This window comes from Rhyacophila brunnea, unplaced genomic scaffold (assembly GCF_057557595.1).
Source record: "Rhyacophila brunnea isolate RB1 unplaced genomic scaffold, BYU_Rbru_1.0 scaffold_23, whole genome shotgun sequence".
NCBI classification, from domain to species: Eukaryota; Metazoa; Arthropoda; class Insecta; order Trichoptera; family Rhyacophilidae; genus Rhyacophila; species Rhyacophila brunnea.
The window spans coordinates 1295993-1313849 of NW_028232893.1; the positions used below are offsets into that span (position 1 = coordinate 1295993).

General features: G+C 34.0%; 1 protein-coding gene across 1 annotated transcript in view; it reads right to left on the reverse strand.

The window, feature by feature from the left end:
- Positions 1 to 17857, reverse strand: part of LOC147069323 (serine protease gd-like) — a 49318-nt gene that overhangs the window by 30188 nt on the left and 1273 nt on the right. The window lies entirely within an intron of this gene.

A 17857-nucleotide genomic window follows, 5' to 3' on the forward strand; every position in this document is an offset into this window, starting at 1 on the left:
GGCCCCACGACGCTATAGTCCGACGTTGAAGCCACGCGGCCATCGTGGCCACTGTAACTAATAATGCAAATTGCAAAATAGAATTGGTTAATTATTAAAATTCGATTAAACCCCCCCTAAAGCAAACCACAACTAACTAATATCATCAGAAATTTGTATCAATAGTTAAATGAAATCAAATAAGCATGACTGACAGAGCTTAGTAAAAGAGAGATCCAGAAACTTAGAGTAGCACAACGTGGAATGGAAAGGTGCATGCTGGGCATAGCGCAAACGGACAAAAAGAAGAATGAGTGGATAAGGGAACAGACAAGGATTAATGATGTGATAGAGTTTGCTAAAAACCTCAAATGGAAATGGGCTGGACACATAGGTCGAAGAAAGAACAATCGTTGGACAAATTTATTCATCCAGTGGTATCCAAGAGGTACAAAACATCCGCAAGGTAGATCTAGAGGCCGCTGGATCGATGAAATGATAAAGTTCTGCGGAAAAACTTGGCAACGCAACGCACAGGGACGAGAGAAGTGGAATCAACTTGGAGATTAGCGAGGCTTTCATCCAGCAGTGAATAGATGCAGGCTGGTGATGATGATGAATACATAATAAAATTTAAAAAAAAATGTTTGTTATATTTTTACCTATAAATTTTTTAAACTTATAATTTGTTTTATTTTGGCTAGGTAAATAAGATACAAATCCACATTTAACAAAATATCTTTAGAGGCAGAAGGATGCAAATCCACACTACGTTTTTTATTTTATTTTTTTTTAGATATAAAATTGTATTATATTTATTCCTTTCTTACATATTCCATAAGTACTTTAATTGAAATAGAATAAAAAAAATAATGATCATTATATGTATATTTTCTTAGAAGTTATGAATATTCGTTTAAAATAAAAATTGTTTTTTGGCTCTCCTGAACAATTGGGTATTTGGCACTTGCATCCATCTGCCTCTGAGGTACAGATATTATTATCTCAAGTTGGTTAAAGAGTATCAAAAATGATTCCTTTTTTAAATAATATTAATGCATGGTTACGGTAACTTTAGGTCATAATACTTAGGTACTAATCTAATGACATTGGACATTTAATGTGAAAGTTGCTAATTGATAACAACCTGGTAAACTTTCTAATTTCCTGTAGACATTGTTATTAACTAGGGCAATGATGGCGAACCTATGGCACGCGAAACAATCTTAGATGAAATCAATTTTTTTAAATTAATTTGCATTTTTTTACCAGAAAACATTGGCTATTCTTCATCACACTTGCAATAGGTACTGCGTTTGTGTCTGCCGGGATTACGTGTAAATTTTTCTATCGGATAGAAATGACGGTATACTATACGGTCTCCAATTTTATTTCGATTCGATATGAACATTTATTAATTCAAATTTATTTTCATAGCTGATTTTGGCGAAATTCATGAATTATTCAAGAATGACAACCTAACCTAACCTAACAAATAATCCAGTATATCGGCTAGTATCAAAATTTGTTTGCTGCAGGCTTTCTGTACAGTGTAAACCGACAAGAGCCGTGTTTTATTTAGATATGAATTTTATGTCAGTACTATACTATACGAAAAAGATTGGACGGTCCTTAATATACGGCCATTTATATTTCCGATACAACATTTCACGGTGAAGTGTGATATGGCGAACTGCATGCGTACAAGTTTCCGGACACGATCCACCGGATAATCATTATAATATGAACAGGCATTTGTTTTATATGGTTTGTCACCAGTAAATGTTTTTGGGTGATCATTTTAGGTTGTAATAAAATTATAAACGCATGTTCATCATCATCATCATCAGGGGCGCGACAACCCGGTGTGGGTCCTGGCCTCCTCCAACAGCTCCCTCCACCTGTCCCTATCCAGTGTGGTCGCTTCCCAATTTGGTACCCCAAACTAAACGCATGGTAGTAGCGTATAAATAGATTTTCTCTGGAGTATTTTTGAGTTGTTAAATTTCTAATAATAACAAGTATCTGATGTTTTCATCAGTTTTCTCACCAGCATAGTATTTTTGGGTGGTTATACCGTCGTGGGTCCCAGGTTCAAATCCTGGTTCTGGCAAGTACACATGTTGTTTTTTAATTTTTTAGAGTATGGACCCAATAAGTTGAAGAAGTAGTTGACATCCATTTCGCGTAAAAACAAAAATCTGTTAATACAAAACCCCCGCTTTGTGGAGGCCCATTTGATCTTATTAGGGTAGGACATGGTTGAAAATACGTTTTGCTTGTAAATTCAGAAATATCGTATTTGTTGCAGTTTTTCCTTGGGTTTTCTAATGAATATATTGTGTGCTTAAACTGGTCAAATCTTCTGCTTGTATAATGACAAACATCGTAGGTTTAATATGTGTTATACTATTGCCTAAGAAAAATACCGCATTTAAAATTGTTTTTTATTATTTTATTTTTTCAATACTTTATGAAGACAGCAGGGTTAATTAAAATACATGTATTTTTGTAAATTTATAATAATCAATTAATACTACTAATAGGCACATAATGTGGTTCATAATTTATAATTTACGCCCAATATTAGCAATTGGCACGCCACTCATTTGCAAATATTTTGGCATGTAAGCATAAAAAGGTTCGCCATCACTGAAATAGGGATATTATATTAGTGTCCATTGTAACATATACGCCTTGAAATTCATAAACTACATTTAGTAAATAGTTACATTAATTAATAGGGTTTTTGTATAATTTGAAACGTATCAAAACGATTTTATTTTAGGAAATAGCTCAATTATAATTTTGCATATTACAATTATTACATAGTAAAATTAATAATTATTAGTTGAGAAAAATGTATTTGAAAGTGATGGTTAATAACTGTAATTATTTTCCTAGCAACCTAATTGTTTATGATCGCCAAGTTTCACTGACTAAGTGACTGTGACTCACGCGTATTCCAGGTACATGTGACCTCATTGAGCTGTCCACATACACTCACGACGAGTCAGCTCTCGCGTGAGGTCAAGATACAGATGACTTCATTGAGCCGTTCACATGCATTCGTATCGCGTACCGCGGCAAGACATGCGTCATTTGGACAAGCTCTAACTCACACTAGTCGTGTTTGACTCAAAATATGATAACATAACATTTCAAATATCTACTAATTATAACAACATTGCACACTTTTTACCCATGCTACAAGCTTATCGTGAGCTAACGTGTTTTTGGAATTACGTATATATTTATTATATGTGACTACCAGTTCATCGATAGCTGTTCATAAGACATCATAATATAATAGATGTTGGGCTTTGTCTTGCGTACTTCCCGGGTATTTTCGGATGTTACGGTACTAAAAATTCTCTATAACTCCTTAGTTAGAAGCAGACTTGAGAGTGGGTCTGTCGTTTGGGCCCCGCATCAGTTGAAGTACGGCCTTATGGTGGAGAGAGTCCAAAATAAATTTTTAAGACTCCTTTACTTTCGGCTGTATGGATATTATCCGTGGCTCTATCCGACTGATTTTCTCTTAGAGATGCTTACATACTGTAGCTTAAAATTTAGAAGGGATAATAAAAATGTAAATGTGAACTCTGCCATTCTTGGTGGTGTTGGCTTGTGTGTCTCTGATAATTACCTTAGGAATCGAGGGCATCCGTTGTTTGTTCTCCCACGGTGCAGAACTAACCTGCCATTAGTAATGCCAATTGGGAGGGCAATAACCATGTTTAATGAAATCGCTTCGGATATTGATATATTCCACTTACGTGAGGGTGAATTTAGGTGGACGTTGTTTTTAAATTCTTAAAATAGGGTCTGCTTAACTCATCCGGTGTACTTCCTTGTACCTATAAACTTAATATTTTTTGTATTTACACATTTATACTGTACATAAAACTGTTTTAATAATATTTCTTTGTTTCTAAATGTCATGTTGTGAATGTCTTAAGCTTATAATTTGTAATGTCCATAATATGTAAAATAAATAAATAAATTGAAATAAATTAATTGAAAATAACACTGTAAAACCTCTCTTGTCCGGAAACTTGTACGTATGTATTTCGCCGTATCACACTTCACCGTGAAATGTTGTATCGAAAATATAGGGCCGTTTATTAAAGACCATTGAAGTTAATGGCCCCACAAACCACATCCGGTCTTAATCGGGCGTATCACGGAACCATATGTTTGGTGTGAAACATCATTTTTATTTTTATGACTGGGAATGTCTCAGGAACAGTTAGTTACCCAAGACTAATGTCGCCAAGCACTCAAATGTGCTTTGAATGAATTTACATGACTTTAAGTTAAGGTACCAATGGGAAAGATGAGCACGTAGAGGCAATATTAAAAATCGTAGTAAGTAACAAATTAAAGCTAATACAAAACTGCCGAACATTCTAAGTGAAGAGGTCTCAGTATGACGCCGCAAATTTTCTAAATGCAATATAATTGGCCTTTGTGGCGGCCACGTCGGACGGTCCGATGGGCCCAACAACTGGTTCAACCGACTTGAGCAGCTCTTCCCTTTCCGTAACTACATATTTAAGAATGTGGTTTGCATTTAAAGGCTTAGACCAGGGGTTCCCAACCCCGTGCCCGCGGGCACCATGGCGCCCGCGGAACGATTCGTATGTGCCCGCCACTATTCGACAGATACAGAATTTTCACGCTAGCCTGACACACGCAGGAAACCCGACTTTATAACTTTATGTCCTACCACTGTATTATCCACCAGGAAGCTCTGTGTTGTAAAATATTGCCATTTGAACACGTTATAAAAATAGTTACAAAAATAATCAATTCTATTCGAGCAGCTCCTTTGCATCACCGACTTTTGAAGGCCCTGTTAGAAGATACTGAAGATAAAAAACATGATCTTATTCTCCATAATGAAGTACGTTGGCTCAGTAAAGGAAACGTTCTTACAAGATTTGTGAGTTTAATTGAAGAAATAAAAACATTTATAAACGATAAAAAGGAAAATTTTGATAAATTAGCTGACTCTCGCTGGCTGATTGATTTGGGATTTTTCACAGACATCATGGACATAGCTGAAATGATAAGCTCTGTAAAGTCATTTAAAGCTAAATTGGATTTGTTGATATCACATCTGCAGATCAATTCTCTCGTGCATTTCCCGCATATGAATAAAATGCTAGGTAACAATGAATTAAACGGGTCATTCTCGTATTAAGCATCTTCAAGTGTTAAAAAAACAATTTGAAGAGAAATTTTTGCAGTTTACAGATATCGAGCCAATTGTTTCCTTCTGTATCAAACCTTTTACTTGCCAAATAAATGTAATGGAAATGGCCGCATGTATTGCAGATTTTGTTCAAGGTAAGACAGAAGAACTAGAGTTAGAAATTTTGGAGCTTAAGAATGATATTTTGCTTAAATCCTTAATATCAGAGGACTTTTGGAATACAGTGGACAGAGAAAAGTTCCCATTTTTGAAAAAAGCGGCATATAAAATTGAATCATTTTTCGGTTCGACATATTTATGCGAATCATTGTTTTCAAACATGAACTTAATAAAATCAAGATATAGCTCTCGACTCACCGATGAGCATCTTTATGATTGTTTGCTAACAGGATTATCGTCATACTCTCCTAATTATGAGGCACTGGTCAATGATATGCAATGCCAAAGATCACATTGACATATTGATATTCTATTTTTTTATAAAATGTTTTCTTTGTATTTGTGTTTTTTGTTTACTTTGTTTACGTTTTGTAAATACATTTCTCTGTGTGTATGCAATTTGAATAATAGTTTAATTATTTTGAAACATTTTGTTTATTATTTATTAATAAATTATGAATATAAGAAAATAAATTCTGGGAAAATGAGAAGTTATGGAAGGAGTTTGTCGATTAAAAATAGGTGGTGCCCGCCACCCTACCGACATTTTAGGATGTGCTCTAGAGTACAAAAAGGTAGGGAACCCCTGGCTTAGACTTAAAGTTAAAGACCGTCCAACCTATTTGGGTCGCATAGTACTGACATAAAATTCATGTCTAAATAAAATACGGTTCTTGTCGGTTTACACTTTACAGGAAGCCGGCAGCAAAAAAATTTTGAAAATAGTCGATATTGGTACTGGATTATTTTGTTAGGTTGGGTTTTCATTCTTGAATATTCATGAATTTTGCCAAAATCAGCTATGAATATTGAATTAACGTTCATATTGAAGCTAATAAAATTGGAGACCGTATAGTATACGGTCATCTCTTTACGATTAGAAAGATTACGGCGAACTGTGCCATGGTGAAATGTTTTACGTACAATTTACATATTGTCACCAAAATCTCTATAAAACATCGCAATATCAAATGTTAATTACATTATATAGTCTTCCAGCCCAATTTCTTAGATTTGGTGTCATTTTTTGCGTGGATTTTTCCACTATTAAAGTTTATTATGCGAAAAACACTACCTAACGACACTCATTTATTTATTTTTCTCAACAAAACACGAGGAAAATTATTCTGAAATTAGCAACCTAATTGGTTACTTACATTTCAATAACATTATCGTTGAAAACGTAAAGTGTGTTTGCTAAAATGACATGCAATGTCACCATAGACGAATTCGAAATGGGGGCCGTGGCCACAACATTGAAAGTATTAATTTTATTTTATTTATATTATATCTAGTGTACCAAGCCAAGAACTCAGTTGCGAATGTAATGATGAAAATCAGTTATTTATAGATTATTTAGAATGTCACAGATGTGAGGGGTGGAGGTAGGCTGTTAAGATCCGACATAAATAGTGTACACTAAGCTTTGTCAGTCGTACTTAAGACTATACTGGTCATGGTCTAAAAAAATCGTGACTAGGCGATGCACGGATTGTGCAATTGGCGCGAGCCGAACGAAATATAATTTTTCATAAAAATTCGACATGCGTCCTTTTAATATTATGTTTATTATTATATTCGTAATAATAATAATATATTCATTGACATGTTTTCTTTTTTAAGTACATTCGGAACGTTTTTCAGTCATCTTTACACGATTTAAGGATAGTTCATTCCACCTACTGTTGAAAATTATTTTCCGTTTCACTTATGTATGCTTTTAAGTATTTGTTAACACTGAATACATTTTTCAGATGGTGTTGGTTAGTTTATAAAATTCAATTAAACCCTGCCTAAACCAAACCACAATGGTTTAGGTATGCTATGGATGATCTGACAAAAATTGTGCACACATTTTCAGTCATACTGTTATCGTTGATTTAAGAATATACAAATGGTATTAGTTAATTTAAAAATATATATTAAGCCCTACCGAAACCGAACCATAATCAATAAAAAATAATCTCTTATCTTTAAAATAGCAAAGATTATGTATGGTGTAATGGCATAATTTTAGTTATTTTATAGATAAACGAATATTTTTTGACTATTATCTATTATGGCTTAGATTAGGCAGGATTTAATTGAATTTTAAAAACAAACAAACATATTTTAGTCTGAGTTTAATGAAAACAAAATAATACGTTTTACTGACAAAGTTTAGTACTATTTATGTCAGATCGTAACAGCCCACCTCCAGCCTTCTCCAATGGGATGCCATCTGCAGCGTCTCTAAACTACGTCAGCAAGAATCATTCAGTGACGAAGTTACAACTAGAGCTATGTGCGGACAACGTAATCACAAAATTGACCTTCGAATACGACACAAAATATTCTGAGAATTAAGAAAATTATAGAATTAAATGGAGAAAATATTGTAGATAATTGAGATAAAAAAATTTTCACCGCAGATGCAAATATGTAAATAACTAAGTAGGCAGTAGCGAAAGGTGGAGGTAGGCTATTAAGATCTGCCATAAATAGTGAAAATTAAACTTTTTTAGTCATACGTATTTGTTTTTATTGTAGTAAAAATACAATTTGCAGATGGTGCTCGTTATTTTTTAAAAAAACAATTAAGCCCTGCCTAAACCAAACCATATTAGTTTTGGTATATTTTGGACGATATGACAAAATTGTGCACACTTTTTCATTCATACTTATTTGTTTTCGTTGGATTAAGAATACATATTACACATATTGTTGTTTATTTTTTTTAATTCTTTAAACCCTGCCTAAACCAAACTATTATAGATAAAAATATTATTCTATCTACAAAATATCCAAAGTTATGTATAATTTAATTGCATAATTTTAGATATTTTATAGATATACGAGTATTTTTTGACTTATCTATTATGGCTTGGTTTCGCAGGGTTTAATTGAATTTTAAAAACTAACCAGAACCAACTGTAAATTGTAGTATTATTTTAATGCAAACAAATACGTATGACTGACAAAGTTTAATGTGCATTATTTATGGTGGATCTTAATAGCCTACCTCCACCCTTCGCCACTCTTAGTAGATATATGTGACAGTTACATCTTTCAACAAGAACAACAAAGAAACAAGCACACGATTCATAATTAATTGATTTAAAATGAAGTAAGTAGTTAATAAGTAATTTCTGAAGTAAAATGGGCTTATTCCCAGACCTATAAGATATATAATTAATTTTTAATATTACTATTTTTGATTGTCTGAATTTATCCTTATCTGGAGTAGACACATCATGACCCCCACAAGGGCCTGGGAGCCCGGAGTCTGAGGAGGCCCGGCGTGACGGGTCGACCTAATACGTGAGATAAACACACATCATAAATTTGCTCCAATGTTAAAAAAGTTGCCTGCGGCGCTATTTGCCTTAAAAAATATTAACATTTTAAAACATGTGGTAAGTACAAATTTTGATTATTGTGTGTTGATATTCGAATACTCCATAATGCAATTGGATTTATTCAAAAATATAAAAAATGCTAAAAATACACATGCTTTTCCCTCCACCACCCGCCACGTCTCCACAACCTTTATGCGGGCGTATACCGTGGCGTAACGAACGATAGGCGCTGTTCAAATTTGTGCTGAAAGTGTCCCAGGAGCAACTTCCCAAGACCTTGGTTGGGTTACACTGTTAATTTTACCTGGAACACCATTTGGAAAACGAGAGCATCACACTGCCTTTAACCTTAGCGATATATAAGGGGGCCCGCCAACGATACAACCCTGGGGCCCGCTTCAGGATGAGGAGGCCATGGGGTACATACTTTAATCCTAGTTTTTCTTGATTATTGCGGCTTAGATGTGCGTAATGCTCCCTATATTTTTGAATGACATTATTACGCATAGAAAACGGCCACATATATTCAGAAAACACAACACCCTCTACCAAGTTATATCTTACTGTATGTTTATAATATACGATGGTATATTATATTTAGAAGCACGCGTCAAGGTGTCTTTCAATAAAAAATAACAATTCTACTAACGTCCGTCTCGACCGGATACGAGCCATTGGTTACAGCAGATATTTAAAAAAAGACCAACAAAATCATCATTCATTTCTAACTTGACGATTTTTTTTTAAATTTAACCACGCCACTTCAATATTCAGTGACGCCCCGTGGGGACAGGCAGGCTATGCGTCACTTCTTCTTCTTGGTCGTACACTCATGGCTGATGATCGTGACCACTATTTGTCATCTTTTGAGCGACCAAGACTTTCCGTCCTTCTCGATCGTCCAGTTCTTTCACTTGGTAGTCGCTCCAGCACGCAGACGCTCTTCATCTGCTTCGCTTTCCCTGGAGGCCACTTAAAACCACCAGTCCGCGCCGGACAATATGTCCAAAAAACTGCAGAATTCGTCTCAGATATTTATTGTTGACAGCCGTTCCTTTATCTGCAGTCTCTAGGTGATTGACTGGTACGCCATGTGCTCCGTCGAAGAAATACGAAGCATTTGGCGCCAACACCACATCTCAAAGGCATCAATTGCCTTCCATTCCCATGCCTTCAGGGTCCACGACTCGACTCCGTATAAAAATATAGAGAACATTAATGTGTCATGCGTCGCATAGGCGAGGCAAATTAATAAATGAATATTGTCATTACAACTTTTGAAAGCAGTGGCGGTTTTCCATTAAGCGGACGATGCGATCACTTCGTTAGAATCACAAGACAGATTAATAAATATAATTCCGATAGGCTATATCCCAATTCAGTACATTTTGACGCAGGGTTTTGAATGTGTGAGTGTCCTACAATAATAAACCACGTATTATAGACGTGCAAAAGTGTGTGTTGCAACCTTCAATATTAAATGAGCGTCATTGACACGTGTTTAAGTTTATCCCGTATTCTTCCGCACTCGAGATCGGTTGCTTGCTTCTCCACACACGTTAGGTATTTCAGTTCCCTTGTTAGAATGTATCGACATCTTTTTTTAAAGAAATCTCAAGGGAGCCTCCAGACTCGCCATTGTCTCAGACCTCCACGTTCGTAAAACCATCGCTGTTTCAGAGTAGGTTTCGTAGAAATGCTCCAATCTTCAATATATGATAATTTATTTTGTACCTACATCATTTTTTTTCAAATTTTTTGTTGCATTTATCAGTTTAAAATAGTAAACAGGTACCTAAATAGCACCTAACGATTTTTCAATGTGAGATTAAAATGAGATGAAAGGAGGGCGGCATTTCATGTTTAAGGGCGGCATTTTGCCTAGGGACCTCACTGTCAATATTTCAATTTATAAAATATGTACGTATTTAGATATTTTTGCTTTAAAATATTAATATTTATTGAGATTTTTATATCTATATTTGAAGCGCCTAGTTTCAAAAGACTAAAACTATTTTAAGTAGTTCTGTAAAAAATGAGAAAAACGATTTCAGGTTGTTTTGAAAAAAACGAGAAAAAATCATATCTATTAAATCTGTGAACTTTATGTATTTATTTTTTAATTCGTTATATTCTAAAGATTATTTTGGCTTTCCATTTTAGAGGTATTTGAAAACCACACCCTACCATTTTAGCGGGTTTTGAAATTTACCATTATTTATGATCATACGTATTGACGGTTTTTTGCGTTTTTAAAGATCAATTTTTGGCCATCATTACAGCTAACAAAAATATCTATCTAAATACATATCTAACTCAAAATTTTTCAAAAACCATTTTTGAAACTAGGCGCTTCATTTATTGATACTTAAATACTTATTTTGTTCCATATATTTCACGAATATCGGTATTAAATAAGAAATACCAAAATTCCGGCATTGGTATTTTCATTCGGTATTGCAATTCCTAGATCGAACGTAGTACGAGATAAACTCAACATAAACGCCAGTTTAAATAACCAGTTATTTTATACGTTGAATCGAATGTGTTTGTCGCTAAGTAATAATAATTAATAATATTTATAAAATCAATTAAATCCACGAGACACCAAGTCGAACCATTTGTAGGTTATTAATTAGCCTTCACTTATATGTATTTACTCAAGTTCAGCAAACAAGACAGTATGTAGTCATTACCAATGGTGAATCAGCTACATGTAAGTTGTACGTATGCAGTTCATCGTGGGACACTTGTTCGTTCGCCGCAGTACGTGAAACATGAGTTAACATATTATCATAACATAACATTAAATCAAATGACGAGTTCTTCGTTGAACATTTCACCGTGGAATACATTTGTACGTATCTTACAAAATGCGGCGATAGTTTGCCAATACTGTTCCAATTAGATTAACCCTAACCTAACCTAACCTAACCTAACCTAACCTAACCTAACCTAACCTAACCTAACCTAGTAAAGACATCTCATAAAATTCGCCACATGTTGTAGCATACGTACTACAAATATACTCCACGGTGAAATGTTCAACGAAGAACTCGTCATTTGATTAATGTTACACGAACTCATGTTTCACATACTGCGGCGCACTAATAAGTGTCCTGCGGTGAACTGTTTACGTACAAATTTCTGGATACGTGGTGAATCAGACGTAGGTATAAGGTGGTGCGCACACTGAGATGCTATGCGACTTTAACTTAGTCTCAGTTGAGATTAGCGAACAAGATTATTTTTCCGATCTAGCAAACGTAGTGGCAGAAGGTACTGATTGATTTTGAGGCCCCCCACAACAAAAATAAACCAGAAATTTCAACTACCAACGTACCTAGTAAAAATATCAATGTATCTCTTTCGTAGAATCACATCCTGTAACTAAAAATAATTATTACTGGATTAATAAAATATTCGTGTTGTTTTTTTTAGTATAAGTACCTACGAATTTGCTTGAGTGCTTATATTATCGCCCACGATGGTCGAGCGGCTTACGCGTCAGCTTATAATTTTGTGCATCCCAGGTTCGAATCCTGGATCTAATACACATATTGTGTTTGGTGTCAGAGTATGGACCTAATAGGTTGAGCAAGTGGCCAACATACATTTTTAGTAAAAACAAAAATCTGTTAATACAAATCTCCACTCTGTGGAGGCCTATGATCCAATTAGGATCAGACATGGTCAAAAAAAAAGAAGATGGTTTTGTTATGGGCTACCTACTTTAATGTTACTTGCAGAGATTTTGGTATGTCGTGCAATATTATACACACTATCTATCTGGGACAACAAATGTCTATAGATGGATGTATATTTGATGAAATTGTTCGCGGAATAAAGCTAGGCTGGAGTGCTTTTGGCCGCCTGAATAATGTCTTCAAAAGTGACCTTACACTGTGCCTAAAGCGCAAAGTGTTCAACCAGTGTGTGCTTCCCGTGATCAGATATGCGTGTGAAACATGGACCTTAAGTAAAAGAGAGATCCAGAAACTTAGACTAGCACAACGTGGTATGGAGAGGTGCATGCTGGGCATAACGCGAAAGGACAAAAAGAGGAATGAGTGAATAAAGAAGCAGACAAGGGTTTGCGATGTAATAGAGTTTATTAAAAGCCTTAAATGGAGATGGGCTGGACACATAGCTCGAAGAAGAGACAATCGTTGTACAAATCTAGTCATCCAGTGGTATCCAAGAAGTACGAAACGTCCGCAAGGTAGACCTAGAGGCCGCTGGATCGATGAAATGATAAATTTGGGCGGAACGTAATGCACATGACCGAGAGAAGTGGAAGCAGCTTGAAGAGGCTTTCATCTAGCAGTGGATAGATTCAAGCTGATGATGATGATGATTATACACACAATTTGTAATAAATGCGCATCTGTTTTAAGATTGTGGTATAATTTAATAATTATTATACGACTGGTTTGAACTGTTACGAAGCCCCTTTTACGAGACCGCCGAGCAACTCAGAGCGCAATGCAGAACCATTTGGATAAACTTGGCAATAAACACCATCCTGAGTTGCTAATTCAGCCCTACTTATGTCTTGACCATATTTTAAATGGTTTCGTTCGGGGCCACTTCCCTATTCCCGTAGATTTACTACCTGCTATAATGACGATTGACCACGGTGGCCGCACGGCTTAAGCGTTGGACTATCACGCCGTGGGTCTCAGATTCGAATCCCGGGTCTGGCAAGTACACATATTGTTTTTCAATTTGTGTTTTACATCCATTTCTCGTACAAAACAAAACCTGCCTCTACTCTGTGGAGGCCCGTATGATCCTATTGGGATCGAACATGGTTGGAAAAAAAATAATGACGTATTATTATATGATGCTTCATAACTTTGCACTCCGGCTCTAGGATGAAAATGATGTACTTAATATATTATTCTAAAAATATTTTTTTACATAATTATATTATCTACCTATTTTTTATTTATTACTACAAGTGCATATCATTTGATCTAATTTTATGCGAGGTAATCAGGCAAAAAGGCATATCAGTATAGCAAACACTGCAAAAAATAATCTAAGATAAGTATATCTTTTTTTACGTACCTACCTAAATATGGTTCTGGGGTTGTTAAAAGATAGCACATTTTGAGAGTTCAGATAGTTAATTTGTTGTAATAATTAACTGCCTGAACACATTAAATGGTAAATATGATATATTATTTATCAAATGTAGCTCTTTTTGGATGTTAAGTGATATATTAAAATAGCCTCGCTGATAGGGTAGATTTGAATATTGCAAACAAACCAGTGTTAACATGATAACCTTGATGGAGGTATTTAAAGAATTTGCTAATATTATAATTAATAAGGTGAAATTAAAATCAAGTCCTTTATATACCTAATCCCGTGGTGTCACGTGTGGAAATTTATATGTAGGTACGCAGATGGCCTAATAGAATTTCAAGGTGACCTTGTGTATTGAAAATACATGGCTATGTAGCATTGAGATTAAATTCATGCCTAAAGAAAATACTTAAAGATCGTAGTAAAACCAACCTGAATACAAAAGAAAGACACAGCAAAAATGGTAGGGAAGTAAATTAGAATATATAAAATTCTGGTAGGTGCTCATAAGTAGGGATCCCGAGCTATTTTTGATACCTATGAATCCCGGGATTGGTAAACATAATCCTGAAGATGTCGGAATTGATTTTTTTATCAATTTTTATGGAAAATAAAATAAAAACGAAAATATAACAGAAAAACTACTTTTAATAACAAATAACTAAATTAGAAATAGACTGAGTTTGAATGAAGTTTGATTTATACCCATATGTAAGTTGCCGATTCATTTTATTTTTTCACATAAATTAATAAAAATGAGAAAGATTGGAAAAAACAATGCTTCGCACTTTTAACAAACTAAACCATGATCTCATACGTTTTACGGCAGTTTCATATTTGGCTGACTAATTAGATTTATGAAGCGGAAAGGCCATACACCACGATTTGCTTTACTATCTTAAATCTCGCTAACCCATTCATTAAAACTTTACTATCAGAAACAGTAATCTCATATTAAATTCACATTTTTATTTATATTACAATATTATTTACTCCATTAAACTTATGTATTTCCAAGATTGAACGTATACAATATTAACAATAAATGTCTTAAATAGTATAAATTATACTTGATTTATTTTTGACCGATTGTATCAATGTTATTTGTAAATATAAGAAATTTATATTAACTATGGAAAAAAATGCCAATCTCGGGACCAATCCCGGGATCCCGGGATTGTCAAATTGTAATCCCGAAATTGGATTCCCTACTCATAAGTATCAAGTCGTAGGTAGGTACATATGATTTCATATAAATAAAAAGGATTTCAAGTTATACACATATATATTTTTTATAAAAATCGATGTTTTTTTAAAATAGATATAAAAAATATTAAAACTATTAATTAATCAAAAATCTAAACGGTGAAAATTTGACAACTTAATAAACTAAATTTTAATAATAAATATAACCATTTAAATATTGTAATAATAGCGAAAGCTATGTACCAAATATGTGACAGATTAACATTTTTTTTTACAATTGTAAGTTTATCTTTGACTTAAAAAAAATAAATCTTTTTAATGTTTTCAGATACATATTAATTAATTAATACAGTTGAAATTGTAAATTATCAAAAAAATCTCAGTTTGCAAGCTTCGTATTTTTCCGCTAGGTTCTCTGTTGACATATATGATCCCCCTTAATTTCATAGGTGCATAGTGATTCACGATCGCGTCGATATCGCATGTGTTATGTGAATGTCACTAAAGAATACCTACACATAGGTATGTATTTATGTTATTAAACATCTACTCGAGACACTGGGATTCTTATTTACGCACTTATTAACACCAATTCAATGGAAAACACGTAACACGTTATAGTTACCAGTTTAACTTTAAAGCTCAGTTCAGACTATCCTAGTATTTTAGTCGAGTGGCGAGTGATTTACTTACCACTAAAGTTTTAGTCTTAGTATAATGAAAAGTGTTCGAATACAATAAATAAGTGAATAGTGTGTCAAGATGAAAATAGTGCAACGTAAAGTAAAAATAAATTAATAAATACATTTATTTTTAATGGGTTTATTAGAAATAATTAGATGATAAAAATAACTTTTTAAATACAATGTTTTTTAAATTTTCTGTTGAATCATATAAACTTGACTTGACTAACTTAAACGATCAAAAAAAAATGTACTTGATAGAAATACTGAATAAATATATATTGACTTCCATAGTAACACACGTATATATTAATATTAATAATTTAGTTGCTAGGACCCACTTAGCAACCAATAATAGTTTTACTTTTTACGGATTTCTTCCAAAATAACTTTTCATACAAAACAGAATTAACTGAAAAGAATTCAATTCTCAAAGTCTTCTTCAAAGTCAAAATTTTGCTGTTTTGACTTAATGATGAGGTAATCTTATTAGGAGTACGCTCTATAGTCTACAAAAACACACACAGTCATATCTATAAAACTGGCGAAGATAATTTATGTTATAAGTCAAAAAGACATAATCTATTCAGAGAAAAAGCACTAAATGGACTTAGTGCATTTGCTTCTCTCATTCTCAGGCTATATTCACAAAATTCTGCGTGCAAAACTGCACTAAGTCAAGCAATATCGCAGAAAGGAATTTGCCTTTTATATATATAAAAAAAGTTAAGACCGTCCAAACTTTCAAACACGATTATCTCAAAACTAGTATTTTTGACTTAATGCTTATTCGCAGAATACCCACGAAATTATACTAGATTTATTTTTGACCGATTTTATCAATGTTATTTGTAAATACAAAAATTTTATATTAACAATGGAAAAAAAATCCAATCCCGGAATTGTCAAATTGTAATCCCGAAATCTCGGGATCAGAATTTTGGCTCGGGATTGGATTCCCTAGTGGCGATGGATGGAGGTAGGCTGTTAAGATTCGACATAAATAATATAAACACTAAACTTTGTCAGTCGTATTGTTTTAATTGAACCATGAATACAATTTGCAGATGGTGCTGGTTAGTTTTTAAAATCCAATCAAACCCTTCCTAAAACAGCCTGAGGTATGGCTATGGGCGATCTGACAAAATAGTCCACAAATTTTCAGTCATACTTATTTGTTTTCATTGCAGCGCTTGAAATGGAAAAAATTACGAACCGGAGCGCTCGACAGTTTTCTGAAGATTTTTACATAGTAAAGTTATCAAAGTATATGTGTTTTTTTTTCATAAAAATAAGTGTGTTAGATTTTCTATTATATGGCCTATCCAGCTCAGATGTTCAAATTATTTATTCCACGAGACGGAGCGATAATTTTAACGATTTCACGAACAGGAACGGCGCTGCGGTGCGTTCCGGTCCATTTCGAGTCCTGTTTCATTGAATTAAGAATACATATTACAGATGGTGTTGGTTAGTTTTTTTTTTAATTCATTACGCCCTACCTAAATCAAACCGTAATCGATAAAAAATCTTAAATTATATCTGTTTAATAATTGAATGGCATATTTTTTAGATATTTTATAGAATGATAAACGAATATTTTTTGACTATTACGTACTATGACTTAGATTAGGCAGGGCTTAATTGGATCTTATACTATCTACACATTGTAGTTTTACTTCAATGAAATCAAATACGTTGGACTGACAAGATTTAGTGTGCACTATTTATGTCCGATCTTAACAGCCTACCTGTACCCTTTGTCGATGGATTCTGGAGCATGAAAGAGTGTAATTAGTAAGTACAGTGACGTCCCGTGGAGGTAGGCTGATTGAGCGTCGCTTGGGGGCGGCAAATCAAGGAGAATCATTAGGTTTATATAGAAATAGGTACCTAAACTTAGTAATGACGGAAATATCTTTCCATTAAAAAATTCAGCTCGCTGGTTGGAAACAACATAATATATTAATTATTAAGGTGACGCATCAGTGAAACGCCAAATAATGTTCAACTGTACGCGCGACGAAAATTTGTACTTGCTTCGCATTCATTGAGAGAACGTGGAGTCGGACGCACGTCACTTTGCTGCGTGATGGCGATGGGCCAATTAATTCTAAAATCGTGTAAAGATGACTAAAAACTTTACCCATTTACTTTAAAAAGCAAACATGTCAATG